This window comes from Lactuca sativa, chromosome 1 (genome assembly GCF_002870075.4).
Source record: "Lactuca sativa cultivar Salinas chromosome 1, Lsat_Salinas_v11, whole genome shotgun sequence".
In the NCBI taxonomy this organism is placed as follows: domain Eukaryota; kingdom Viridiplantae; phylum Streptophyta; class Magnoliopsida; order Asterales; family Asteraceae; genus Lactuca; species Lactuca sativa.
In genome coordinates, this window is record NC_056623.2 from 220,379,781 (window position 1) to 220,394,673 (window position 14,893).

Genomic DNA, 14,893 nt, shown 5'->3' on the forward strand with positions numbered 1-14,893 from the left:
CGTCTTTCTTCTTAACGAACAAAACCGGTGCCCCCCAAGGTGAGAAGCTCGGCCTTATAAAGCCCTTGCTGAGCAGTTCGTTAAGTTGACCAGAGAGTTCCTGCATCTCAGCTGGTGCTAAGCGGTAGGGCGACTTGGCTACTGGGGTAGCTCCTGGGACTAAGTCGATTCGGAACTCGACCTGCCATTGCGGAGGTAATCCAGGTAGCTCTTCTGGGAAAATGTCGGGGAAGTCGCTCACTACTGGGATGTTCTTTAGTTCTTTTGTTTCGAGGCTCGTGTCGATGACGTGAGCAAGGAATGCATGGTATTCTTTACGCAGATACTTCTGTGCTTGAATACTTGATATAATGCGAAGATTCGCACCAGGTTTGTCGCCGTAGACTATAAGAGTTTCGTTAGACGGAAGGTTTAGACGAAATGCTTTCTCGAAGCACATGATGTCGGCACGATGAAAACTTAACCAATCCATGCCGATGATAACGTCGAAGCTTTTAATTGAGACCGGCATGAGGTCGATTGGGAATGAATAGTTATCTAGAGTTAGGGTACAACCTAAGTATATGCTATTCGTACTTTCAGTTTTTCCATTAGCCATTTCTACTGTGAATAGTTCTTTGAGTGCGTGTGGTGGTTGTTTAAGCATGCGAGCAAATTTATGGTTTACGAAGCTTCGCTCCGCTCCACTATCGAACAGAATGCATGCATAGGAGTTATCGAGGAGGAATGTACCAGTCACCACTGTCGGGTCAGCAACTGCTTCCCCGTGGCTTATAGCTAGTACCCTCCCTGTTCCACCATCATTCTTTGCTTTGGGGCAGTCCCTCTTATAGTGGCCTGCTTCGCCACATCCATAGCAGGTCGGGCTTGCGCCAGAGCTAGGGACCTGGGTGATCGGTTGTGCCGGGAACTTACAGAATCGGACTGTGTGTCCTTTCCTGTTGCAGTTAGAGCACTGCATTTCATGGCAGGGGCCGTTGTGGTGGTAGTTGCATTTGTTGCAATTGGGCAAACCAGCATACTGACCCACCGGAGCAGTAGTAGCAGCAGCAGCAGGGGTTATTGCGGCATGCATTGCCACAATTTGCTGCTTTTTGGCAGCTCGTTGCTTCTTCTTTTCATCCCAAAATTTCCGCTTAGTGTCAGCGGGTTTGGAGGGTTCCGGGATGGCTAGGGTTGTTGTTGTTGCAGGGGTTTTCACTCCATGGTCAATGAGTCGTTGTGCCAGTCGTTTGGCACTGACGAAGGTAGCGAGGTTTGATGCTAGGACATTCCCCTGATACGGAGGCACTAGCCCCCATATGTACCTTTCGATCTTTTTCCCTTCAGTGGGAACCATATTGGGGCAGAGGGCCACCAGCTCGCTGAATCGGGCAGTGTAAGCGATTACGTTGGTGCCCTTCATAGTCAGGTTCCAAAGTTCCTGCTCCAATTTCTGGACTTCGCCCCTCGGGCAGTATTCCTCAATCATGAGGTCTTTCATCGTTTCCCAGCCCATGTCGTTGGCTATGATGAGGGTTAATGCCTTAACATGGCCGTTCCACTATGTCAGGGCCTTTCCTTCAAATGTCCATGTAGCATACTTGACTTTGCTCGCAACAGGGCATGAACAGATTTCGAAGACTGATTCAGTCTTCTCGAACCATTGCGAGAGGGCAATGACTCCGCCGGTGCCATAGAAAGGCTTCGGCTTGCAATTGGTGAAATCCTTGTAGGAGCACTCTCTCAAGCGCACAGCGGTTTCAACCGTATTTGATTCCACAGGGGTTCCACCTCTGCTGGCATCAGATGAGTGATACTGAGCCATGGCAGTTGCCACTGCTGCAACTACGGCAGCATTCATGGCTGCAATATCGATGACCGGAGGCAGAGGAGGCGGTGGAGGTGCAGGGTTATTCCTGGGAGATTTGCGAGGAGGCATCTTTCAGCTATAAGTTTATAAGGATAAGAAAGATGGTAAGAATCAATTTGTAAGCAACGTGAAAGTGACACATGGACTAACTAACCATAGTCCAACAGTTGAATGAGTGTTTGAGATCGCAACAAAGAATATTAGTCGGAAACACAAATGTACAGATTTTTCCCACCGATTCGATAGATGTCAATAATACTGGTATTACTGATGTAATAAGTTCAGGGAAAATCGACCTATCAGTAGGTCTTACATCATACCATACAGAAAAGTTTGATAGTTCTTAGATTCCTAATTAGAGTACTGAAAGTTAGGAATATTTTACAGATAAGTGCTACATAGAGCACAGATGTTAAAGGCTATTCCTTAACCAAAAGACAGAGATGTACTAGACATCATCTAACGGCGATGGGAAATCCGCGGGCGAGCCTTGAGGTCGGACACTTGACAAAACACCTCTTGAAGGTGTCGCTCGTGAGCCCTCTTACAGGCTCGAAGTTCCAAGACTTCAGCTCGGGAGGCAGCCAGCTGTTGCTGCAGGGTTTCATTGGTCCTCCGGGTCCGTTCCATGTCTTCTTCAAGACGGCAGATGCGGACTGTGTTGACACCAGAGTTGGCATCAATCTCCATGACCCGGTCGATGGCTGCTCGACCTTGCTCAACATTACGAGCTATTCTGCGGATAATGACTGGCAGAGCTCGATTAGCAGAACTACCTTCACTGATGTTGTAAAAGCTTCGGTCCCCAAAGTATGGTAAGGGTTGACCCTGTTCATCACTCCAGCGATTCAAGTTGGTTGCCCACAAGGGAGTAGGACCTGGAAAAACTGGTCGGGGGTTGTTGTTCGGGGCTTGACCTACTAGCGGTAGGTTGTTGACTTCAGACTCGGAGTCGGATCCATCAGAAAAGCCTTCTGCGAGGTGATCATCCAAAGGGATTGGATGCTCATCCTCGGGCTCTTCTTCGATCCACCCGGTATTTCCTTCATTTGGAAAGTACGGGTCGCCGTGATGGAATCCAGCCATTTAAATCTACGCGAGAAGAGAGGTATAAGAATATAGTATACATGTAACTAGTATTACAAAATACACCTACAGTATTTTTAAGTTTAAGTTCTACTGATCTTCTAGTGGTATTGTTGGTAAGTTTTTAGACTTGTTAACACATCACAACCATTCTAGGGCATATGCTAATCACTCCTCGGACCAGCATAGTTGATCAGGCTATGCCATTCCCAGGACTGACCATACATCCCCGAGCTCACTTGTGATATTTAACAATCGTAATCCTTTTGTTCTTGTCATTGTGACACTGATTTTAGTATGAATGCAGACTAGTATACTTAATTAAATATTTTAATATTTAAAGTATAGACTCTGGGTCAGAGTGTTTTTAATCCCTAATGGGTTTATAGTTTAGTATATCTTTTATGGGTTGATATACTTGATTCACTATAAACAATGCTCTGATACCAATCTGTCACACCCCAAAACCAAGAACGGCGGAAACGTTCTGGGGAGGAGGACGTTATGTACAGTATCACAACACAGTAAATGTAAATAAGCAAACAACATCATCCATTGCATTAAATATATAATTTTAATACAAGCGTGTTCTGTACAGTTTTAGACACCAAAAATATAATGTAAATCAAAATAATATTATGAGTCTTGAAGGCGCTCCATCTTCTCAAAAGCTGGCATCGGTACCTGTCTACTGATGACCTGAGAATACAAGTTATTTTGAAAGAGTTTATCATCATTAAGCTGGTGAGTTCATAAGTATTTTAGTGTCGATGTTTGTTATCAAAACGTTTGAACGTGTCTCAAGTATAAGTTTGGCACCCGCAGACCTGCAGGTCCGGCTGTAGCTAGCAGTAAGGTGTAGGATAGTCAATCCAGTATAGATCTATACGCAAACTCATGCTCTCCCTCTAAGAGAATTATGGCTACAACTCGGGCCATGACATTTAAGGCATGCTCCGATCCAGTGGATCACAATTGTTATCGTATTCTTGTATATGTAATGTTTCTCGTTCTAGTATAGTTGTATATGTTCTCCTCCTAGTATAGTTGTATATGTTCTCTTTCTAGTATAGTTGTATATGTTCTCATCCTAGTATAGTTGTATATGTTCTCTTTCTAGTATAGTTGTATATGTTCTCATAGTAATGTAATGTATAGACTCATGAATGAACTGACTCATTGATCTAACAGTTGTAGTAGTATGATCCTGTGTTACCCTGATGGTAACTTACTAGTAATGTGTATAGTACGCATGAATTTGGAAGTACTTTTATGTCTATATATGTATAATTGATATATAACTAATATTGAAACGACCTTCGGATGGTCACCCGAAATCCCACCAGACCACATCGAAATCGAGAAAAAGGAAATAGGGCGGATGGCCTTCCTAAGCCCTTTAAACATTGATTATATATCTATACATATATGGGCATGCAATTTATAAGAAGTATAAAAAAGTTTAAATAAAAGTATTTGATAAGTAAAAGAGTTTGTAAAACATTTTGAAGTAAAGCAGTTTGATAAACAGTTTGAACAGTGATAAAATCATTGGTTTTCTAGTTATTAATCACATGTGATTAATGCAATCACATGTGATTGATTTCAATAACTATAAGCATTGAACTTGTATTCCCCCCCATAAAGTATTTAAAACATTTAAAAGCATTTCAAAGGTTAATTAAAGGGGTCTGAACTCACATGTGGTGAGTGGTTTGAATTGTAGTGTCGGATACCGTGCTAGGTGGCAAACGGAGACTTGTTCACACACAGGAGCCTAGTTATCATATAATATGCATATATATAACTATTTAGCCAAATAATAACTTAATGAAATAAGTTTGGACACTTAGGAACATGTAAACACTTTGTCTAAGTGTTATAGGTCCTAATGGTTGCATCTAAGTTGCTACGGGACAACGCTAAAGGGGTTTAATGTACCAAATGACCTTGTATATGAGCTTACAACCCAACAAATCCCACCTTTGGAGTTTACGGTCGTAAAACCTTGAGTTTACGGCCGTGAACTCTTGACTTGGTGGTTTTGGGTGTTTTAAAGTGTTAAATGAATTCTAGAATAAGCCTAGCATTGGTGGTTTAATCCTTTAGGTAGTTTAAGGCCCTAGAGTTTACGGCCGTAAACTCCTATGGGGTGGGTGTTTTAATTCTTTTAAGCCTCTTGCACACAAAGGATAAATTCTAGACTTTTGTTTAAGGCTAAAGGGGACTTTAGGCACACTTTGGTGCCTTCACTTGGAGTTTACGGCCCAAGAGCATTTCTTGGCCGTAAACTCCCTTTTAGGGATGATTTTGATGTGATTTACTCCCCATTCAAGCTACAAGTAATAGAGGGTTATTGTCTTAAAGTCTTAGGAGTGTTTAGGGCACTTTAAGCCTTTGAAATTTGGTGTTTACGGTCCAAGAAACTCTTGGGCCGTAAACTCCTAAAACTAGGTGTTCTTGATTGTGTTCTAGCCTTAAAAGATCATACATAATATCCTTAACTAGCTACCTAACAAGGAAATGGGACTAGATAGCTCTTAGGCTTCGTTTTGGAGTTTACTCCCCAAGAACGTTCTTGGGCGGTAAACTCCCGGATCTTACATATTTGACATGTAAACTATGTTATTAAGCATAAAACAAGTAATAAAACACAACTAGGGAAGTGGACTCACGACTTGGGATGAAAACGCGAATATCCGTGAGAGAGAAATTGGCTTTTCTCTAGTTAGAAATGTGAATAATGAATAATTTAGTTCAGAAATCTATTTATAGTCCTGAAATATTTTGGCAGAAAATATTTTATTCTGGAATTGGACTCTAACATGATGAAGTGTTGAAATGCTCAAGTTTCACAAACCCATGAGCATCCACTCTCCTGATATCTCCTTAAATGTAAACCCTAATGTACACAAACTTATTCGGAAAAGTCTGAAGTTCACTGAAACTGGACTAGCTTCTATTGAATAGTTAGTGTTCGTACAAAATGGAAATTTCGGGTTGTCACAGAAACTGAACGAAGGATGGAAACTATAACATCAATACATATATAAGAACATATGCATATAAGTGTAGTTTTGTTCAAGAAGGTAAAAATAATGGTTTTGCAAGATATCTAGGAGTTTTGAACAATAATTAAGAGTGACTTGATGTCATTTTAATAAACATTTCAAAACTAATACTTTTGGTATCAAGGTATTTTAAGATAGAAAACCATTTCATGTGTCACCTTTTAAAATATGTGAAATCTACTGAGTGAAAACATAGTTATAAAATACATAAGATTGATTTAATAACTTATTGTTTTCTACTTGTATTCCCCCCATTAAAGCATTTAAAATCATTTAAAACATTGATTAAGGGTATGAACTCACCTGTAGATGGTGATTTGGATGAACTGGACGGTGTAGGATTGTTAGGTGTCAAGTGAGGACTTGTACACACACTATGATCCTAATGAACATATAATCACACATATATGCACTCAATTAGTCTTAAATTACTAATTTATAATGTTAAGACATCCTAGAACATAATAAACACTTTATATAAGTGTTTTAAGCCCTAAGGATTGCATCTAAGCTATTGTGGGACAAGGTACTTGGGTTTAGGGTTCCAAAGGACCCCATATATGAGTTTACTCTCCATATATCCTCACACATGGAGTTTACGGTTGTAAACTCTTGAGTTTATGGCCATAAACTCCAAGACTTAATGGTATTTTGTGTTTTGAAGTTCTAAATGATCCCTAGAATTATTCCAACTTGGTGGTTTAATTCTTGGAAGGGTTTAAGGCATATAAACACTCCTTTGAGGAGTTTACGGCCCTAAGGCCATTTCCTTTGGAGTTTACGGCCGTAAACTCCCTTGGAATGGTGTCTTTGTTGCTTTCAAGTCCCTTACACATGTGCTATAGGTCTTAGACTTTTATCCCAAGCATTTGAAGGCCTTAGGCACACTTTGGTGCCTTTGTTTGATGTTCACGGCCCAAGAACCTTATTAGGGCCTTGAACTCACTTTGAGGGGTGATTTTGATGTGTTTTGGTCCTTCATTTAAGTGGGAACAATTTCTGGTAAATGTCTAAGGCTTTAGGTGCCTTAAAAGCACCCTTTTGTCCATGATTTTGGAGTTCACGGTCCAAGATCATCTTGGGCCGTCAACTCCCAAGCTTAGGTGATTCTTTGATGTTTTCTTGTCACTAATACACTTCTATACAAGTCCAAAGTAGTATCATATCACAAGGGAAGGTCTAGGCATTGTTTCGGGAGTTTACTGCCCAAGAACACCTTAGGGAGTAAACTCCTAAATCTAGTGATTTAGCCATCTAAATCACGTTATAAACACATATTAAGCTATCTAACACTACTAGCAAGAGATACTCACATTTTGGGATAAAAACCCGAAGATCCGTGAGAGAGAAAATGACTTTTCTCTAGTTGGAAATGTGAATAATGAATGAATTTGGTTCCGAATTCTATTTATAGTCCTGATATATTTTTGGCAGAAAATATTTTTATTCCCGAAATGATCTCTAATATAATAGAGTGATGGAATAGTAGAGTTGCACTAAACCCTAGTGCATCCACCCTCCTGACATCTCCTTAAGTGTAAATCATGAAAAACTCAAACTTATACCCAAAGTTTGGAATTTTGCTGAAACTGTTCTAACTTCTATTGGCTTGATATGGTTTGTTTAGAATGTAAATTTCGGGTTGTCACATAAGGCATCACAAATCAGACCACTCTAGTCCTAAAATATGAAATACCTAGCCTATCTCTAGCACGCATAATATCCCATAGCATATTCATAACACAAAAGTAAGGGTATTTCGGAAAATCACCATTCGGCTCTGGCTGATTGTACACACTGGTCCTTACCGCTTTCTCTTAAAAAAAGCTCTGGCTCGTTTTAGAAAAATCATATATTTTTGAAAATTTCCTCATTTTCCTCAATTTGAGTCCATATATACCCGAAGGTACATCTGAATCCCTCAAACCAACGCTCTGATACCAACTTGTAACAACATGAAAATTTAAAACAAAATTTTTCACTTTTAAATGCATACTCTTAATAACACATGTAAAACATTCTCATTTGTTCAATTTTCAAAACATAACTCCATATTTGAATAGCTAAAAATCCAGGATCCTCAAAACGTAACTCTTCCTCAGGTGTGTACAATCAAACCTGTGCCGTCCCGCGAACCTGAAACACATAACACATACACTGTAAGCACGAAGCTTAGTGAGTTCCCCAAAATACCACATACAACACATATTAGCCACTCAAGGCTATAACTCTGTTTGACCCTCTGGTCAATGTGTCTCAGTGGGACCCTTCAGTCCCATAACTCTGTGGACCCTTTGGTCCTAACTATGTGGACCTTCCGGTCCTAACTCTTTAAACTCGGTAACATACATTGCATAAATCACATAGAAACAATGCAGTGTATCACATCATATAAATGGCATACAAAATACTCTGTCAAATAACTCTAATTACCACTCTAGGTAAAGTATAGTGAGAAGACTCGCCTCGGATGAAGAACATCTCCTATAATCATTGCTGCTACGCATCGAACTCTAAGTCTATGCCAAACCCACAATAATCTCAATTAGGAGCTAAGTCCAACCTCTCACTTATTGGGTCTAAAGATAGACCATCTATCAGCCCATTAATGTCCTAAACCCATCGGGCCCACCAAGGCCCAATATTAAATGGGCCCTCACACGGCCCAATTCCCAACCAAAAAAGCAAGTCCAAACCAAAGTCCCAAAGCAAAAACATACACTTCTCTAGCCCAAGACTATATTACATGTGGTCTAAACTCCCGGCCTAACACTCAAGGCCCAACACAATGCTTAGCCCAAAAACCCCCAGAACGAGTTACGCGGGGTGTACCCCCTGGTACGCTTAGCATACCCAAACACTCAAGAAATTGATCGGGGACCTCAACCCAATATGCGGGGCATACTGGAATTACGCGGCGAGTACCTTCAGACTTGCTTAATCCATTTTCTGGGTCTTAACCCGTTAAGACCTTAGCTTAACTCTTGGATATGGACTTCCTAACATCTCTTACTCCATAAAGTTAACAACTTTAAGCCTTTGCATGGCTGATAAGGTCACAACACATAAAAACTCTTACTTTCTTAACCCAAAATGCTAATAACTCATGCATGGGTAGATTCACATGATCAAGGCCTTATTTTTATGGTTCTCCACCACTAGAAACACTTAAAAGGACAGGTTATTAAGCTTCGGAGTGCATCAACTCATAAAGCCTCAAGCTTGGGACCAAAAAAGTTAAAATGGACCCTAATATGCACAAAACAAAAAAAGAGGGAAAGCTTGGAGCTTTATAACTTCAAATGGTGCTCTAGCCCCAAGAAAGCTCAGATCCACATCCAGTTCTTCAACTTCACTTCCTTCCATGCTCCTTCTTAACTTCCAAAAGCCCACAAGAACACAAACAAGCTCATCATGGCTACTTACAAGCTCAAGAACGGATATTAGGGTTTGAGAGGGTTTATTAACTGAGGAAGGTGGCTAAAAATGAGAATCTCTCTTTCTTTATATATGGACACTTCACTTAATTAGGGGTTCCTTATGTGCCTAGTACGCCCAGCGTACCCCCCGCTCCCGGTACGCCCAACGTACTAGGTGGCTCTTGCTTAAGAAACACGCGCATTTGTACGCTAAGCATACGCATACGTACGCCCAACGTACTTCGCTGCCAAAATCCTAACGTAACGACTTATCTTGCCAACTCTCCCAAACTTCCATAGCATCTTCGAAATGACTCGAATTCCAAAAATCCTCATACCTAAGGAAAGGTAATGAGATGCCCTGCGTTTCTAGCAACTCGCCTCAACCCGAGACCTCCTAGCCCCCGACTCGCGACCCATGAACCTTAATCATGGATAATTCGAAAATGGATGGTACATAACTAAGTGTTAGTTTTTTTATTTCTTATGAGTATAATAACGATGGTCTAGATGCCTCAATAGTCTTAGTGTCTACATCCAAATCTATCAAGTAAGGAACAACTAGGTGAGATCATATCGAAGGTAGGGTCTATTTGGTATATAGAGTATGTTGTTTAGAAATCTCACTTTAAACACCTCACTAAATCTAGCGTAGACATCACTCCTGTAAGTAGATAAATCAGTATTATGATGTGTAATCACTGATAAATCTTATTTATAGGTTTATAATAACGATTATAAATTTAAATATAAGTTATATTTAAATTAAAATAAGCGCATCTTTACTTATGGAGTTTCCTGAAAAATATCCAGAATGTTTGTAGACAGAACTCCGACATCAATGATTCTATTTGTTGGAATCTATGACAACTCAGAGCCCCTCTAAATACATCTAAAAATCTAGGGAATTTCGGACTAAAGAGTCGAGAATTTCCATAGAATTGTTCTACAGGCGTGATTGAAGAATAAGGGAGGGGGGGGGGGGGGGGGGGGGGTTCTGCTATTTATAGACTAATTTTGACTATACACGTCGTGTGCTCATGCTACGTTGAATCTCCATATTTGTGCCACATATCAAGTTCCATGTGGTCCGCGTCGCCATTCTATAAGCAGTGCGTGCCGCATGTACGAGATTTTCTAAAAATAGTATCTTCCTCATACAAGCTCCATTTTCGATGTTCTTTATAACTACATGTAGCTATCGACGAATATTACAACTTTCATTTAGTCTCCGTTAGCTTTTTCTCAATTTATTTTTAATTTATATTTTTATTGAGTTTAGACTGTTTAACTCCATTTAAAAATCATAACTCTTTGATAGATCACCCATTCATCACTGTCTCCATATCAACGGATTGATATTTACTAGATCTTCAACTCTTTTGGCTAACACTCAACCGATTTATATTTAGAATTTTGTGTCGAACACTACTGTACCGAAACTTCGAAAAATCATAACTTCCTCATACAAAGTCAGGTTTAAGTTTTCTTTATATTCATACTCTCAATTTTACGATTACTACAATTCTCATCAATATTATTTTATCATAAATAATCTTCTGTAAAAACATCTATTTATTGTTTGTAACGCGTATAACGAATAATTCTCCTATTCAATGCTCTTTTTAATTATAACAATTACTACTATTATACTTTAATCATCTAACCTTAATTTGCAGTCGTTACATTAGTGATCATTTTTTCTTTATCTTTTTTCTAGAAGGATTTTGGTCTTCGGTTTATGCTTATGTTTTCTTGTGTGTAAGAGGTCAGCTTTTTGGTTTGTATCACCAGTCACCACACTCCCTCATTCCATTATGACTGAATCCATCCCTTTTCCCCTCCATAACTTCCACCCCACACCAATCGATATCAGTTGAACTCGAGATTATATTAAACCACCTTTGATTTTAGGTCCTTCAAATTGAGTAAGAGTGTCGACAATTATTCAAAAATGTGTCAGAGCTCTGGTATTGGAAAATTTGAAGGTCCAGGTAGTGGCTTTTCTAGTGGCGACACATGTGAAGATGGTGGATGAAATAGATTTGGTGGCCGTCCTCATAAAACTCAACACAGGAACTAAACTAAAGATGAAAGCGTGACTTAGAACCAATTTTTTTTATTTGTAAACATATTTTATCTCAAATTCTTAAAGGAAACGATTTTTGGTTTCCCCGACTCCAACAATAGATCTTCAAAGAGGGTTGATTTTTTTCAAGTTCTTAGGTTAAGTTCTTAGGATAATTTATATAAATGGTCCTTGCAGTTTAGAAAGTAGCAATAAATTTTGAAAAATATGAAAATAATAATAAGATAAAAATGTCATTTCATATAATATCGAGAAAGCAAAAGGACTGAGTTTGTGTATTTTCTTAAAATACGACTATATGTGCCTATTGCACTTAAACAATAATGTAACTGATTTTCTTTGTTATTTCAATTTAGAACAAGTTATTATGGATCCCCGTCACGTGACCTATTTTATTTGAAACTTACGTGTCAAAATCCTAATGGATGCTATAAGACCTCATCCAACCTGTCAAAAACTCAAACACCCATTGGCCAAAAACATATCCAAGTTATCCAGAATAAAGCATTTCAAAGATAAGGTGTTGATCTTGATCCCATCACATATTATTTTCTCCATTTCATTTAAAATTGCACACTAAAACACAAGTAACAAAACAGAAGAACAACATCAATGGCAGGACTAAGTGGTTCCTCTCTAGCTGTCTTGGAAGGCAGCCTCCAGCTCAACAGCTCCACCCGTTTGACACCGGTTGGGAACAACCGGATTGCTGTTTCCCGGTCTGGACTCGTAGTTAGAGCCCAACAAGGACAAGGTGAATCCGAAACAAGCAGAAGAGCTGTGTTGGGACTCATTGCCACTGGTCTTGCTTCCGGTTCTTTTGTTCAGGCGGTTCTTGCTGATGCTAAACCGATCAAGTTAGGCCCACCTCCACCACCTTCCGGTGGACTCCGTAAGTCTCCGGCAACCTCTTGTAATACCCTTTAATTTTTATAATTTTAATGAATCTTTATGTGTGATTGCAGCTGGTACTCTTAACTCCGATGAGGCAAGAGACTTTGATCTACCATTGAAGAACCGGTTCTTCATCCAGCCATTATCACCAACTGAGGCCACAGCTCGTGTAAAGGAATCGGCGAAAGAAATTGTAAATGTCAAGGAGTTCATCGACAAAAAGGCATGGCCATATGTCCAGAACGATCTTCGTTTGAAGTCGGAGTACCTTCGTTATGACCTCAAGACGATCATCTCCGCAAAGCCAAAGGACGAAAAGAAGGAACTCAAAGATCTCACCGGGAAGCTTTTCCAGAACATGGCTGATGTAAGTTTTCCAAAACTAGTTAAAATGTCCAAAACGCCCCTTACTTTCTTGTAAAAATAGAGCAAAAACATCTTAAACAAACGTGTCATTTATGCGTAAAATCCACCTTTAAAATTTCATAATCGTAGGGTAAACTGGAGATTTTCGATGAAAGAAAGAAAGTGAATTATAATTACATTCTAATGCTAGTAGTGTGTAAGGGTAATTTGGTCAAACTGCTTATCTTTCCGATGCATGTATTTTGATGTTGTTTTTGTATGTTGTTTGGATTAGTTGGACTACGCAGCAAAGATCAAAAGCCCGGCTGATGCAGAGAAGAGTTACGCTGCAGCTGTATCTAGTCTTAATGATGTTCTTTCAAAGCTCGGTTAAACTGAAGTTTGTTTGTTAATGTGATGAAAATATGTTGTTATTTTTTTAATTCACGAGAAACTTTGTTCAGACTTTATATTAAGTAACTAATAACTCTAATGAACAGAAATAGATATGTCAATGGGCCGCCGCCCTGATCAACCATCATAATACGTGGGTGGTGGGCAATGAAGATGATCGCAAATATTGAGAGTTTTCGTGAAAAATATATCTTTTTTCAAAAAGAGTTCTCATTATATACTCACAAGTAAAATGATAACATAAATTTACATATTTTTACCCTATAAAACAAGTAAACAAGTTGTATATATATCCTAATATAGGAGTTCAAATATCTCTAGATGATGAAAATCAAAGCATAAAATATTTTATCGATTTAATCCGCTACATAAAATAAAAGCACGCTGATTTGCAACATCAAGTCTATCAAATCTCTCCTCATATTGATGATTGAAGTACCATTTTGCCCACACGAAAAAGAAAGTTTTGACATGCCATGAATTTGGGGAAGATATATATGCGCTTAGTAGACGTGGAAAGTTGATTATTCGATGATCACCGCCCTCTTGTGTTTTGTGCGATTATGATAAATATGTTCCCTACGGACAACCACCTATACAAGCATGACTATCGCATTATAGTTGTAGTGATGATATTGATATTATATGAAGGAATATGCCACAATTAGGTGTCCATATTGATGAGTTTTAGCCATAAGAACTTTCCTATGTGCGTATGCAAAACCCTATTGCTTGGATCTAGGCTTTCTAATAAACATGCTTTGAATCTAAGACTTCTAATGACTAATTAGGTTAAATAACAACATTGAAACAGATCTAGAATCATACCTTTGAGTTCCTTGTTGATCTTGAGGTCTTGGAGCTTCTAGAGTCACAAATGTCACTCCTCTAATGGTTTACAAACACCAATAGCAAGAAAGATGATTTAGGAGAGAGGAGAGGGGAGGAATTCGGCCAGGGTTCTCTTCCTTTAGGAGAGGTGTCGAATTCCCTATGTCATGGGGTCTATTTATACTTATAGACTCCTTAAGGGTTACAACCTAAACCCTAATTGGATAATCTTCTCTTAAGGCTATCCAAATCCATTCCTTAGATATCTATATGGACGATTTTAGCTATCCTAAAACTCATAGAATTTGTCCATACCATATCCTAATGGATTTACAGTCTAAAGCTTAACTATCAAACAATTGACAGTTTATACCCCTTTATTTAATTAATCTCTTTAAGTCACCAAATTAATTCTAATTAATTCTATGACTTATATTAATCAAATAACAAATACATTATTCATTATATTATTCTCATAATATATTAATAATATTTACTCTCTCGTAATAAATCATCCTATCAAGTTGCTATGCTGAAGGCAACCCAAAAGGACTATGCACAACCGGGTCAAATACTTGTCTAATATAGTTACAGCCTTAGACACTATTCCAACAGTCTCCCACTTGGATAAGTCTACTAACTATATTCACAAGTACAATTCGGTTTGCAATCGTAGCTCTCAAAGACACTGTCAACTCTGATCTAATCAATCTTGTCCTTTAGATAAGGGAACGTACAGTCCTCTGTTAGATATCATGCTGACAATCCTATGGAATGGTTAGTCAAGCATTTAGGTTTCTCGATCTCTGATTTATTTGACATAGAACTTAATCGAACACATCAATTCAGTTCTGACCGGGCCCGGGACATAAGTCAAATCAAATCATCGAGT

At 39.0% G+C, this 14,893-nt stretch overlaps 1 long non-coding RNA gene across 1 annotated transcript; it reads right to left on the reverse strand.

Annotated features, from left to right (window-relative positions):
- Positions 1 to 12,146: 12,146 nt before the first annotated feature.
- Positions 12,147 to 14,134, reverse strand: LOC128126721 (uncharacterized). Its single transcript, XR_008224829.1, has 2 exons — positions 13,999 to 14,134; positions 12,147 to 13,763 (listed from the first exon to the last, which is right to left on the reverse strand). It is a non-coding gene; the product is annotated as an uncharacterized LOC128126721 (long non-coding RNA).
- Between the last annotated feature and the right edge of the window lie 759 nt (positions 14,135 to 14,893).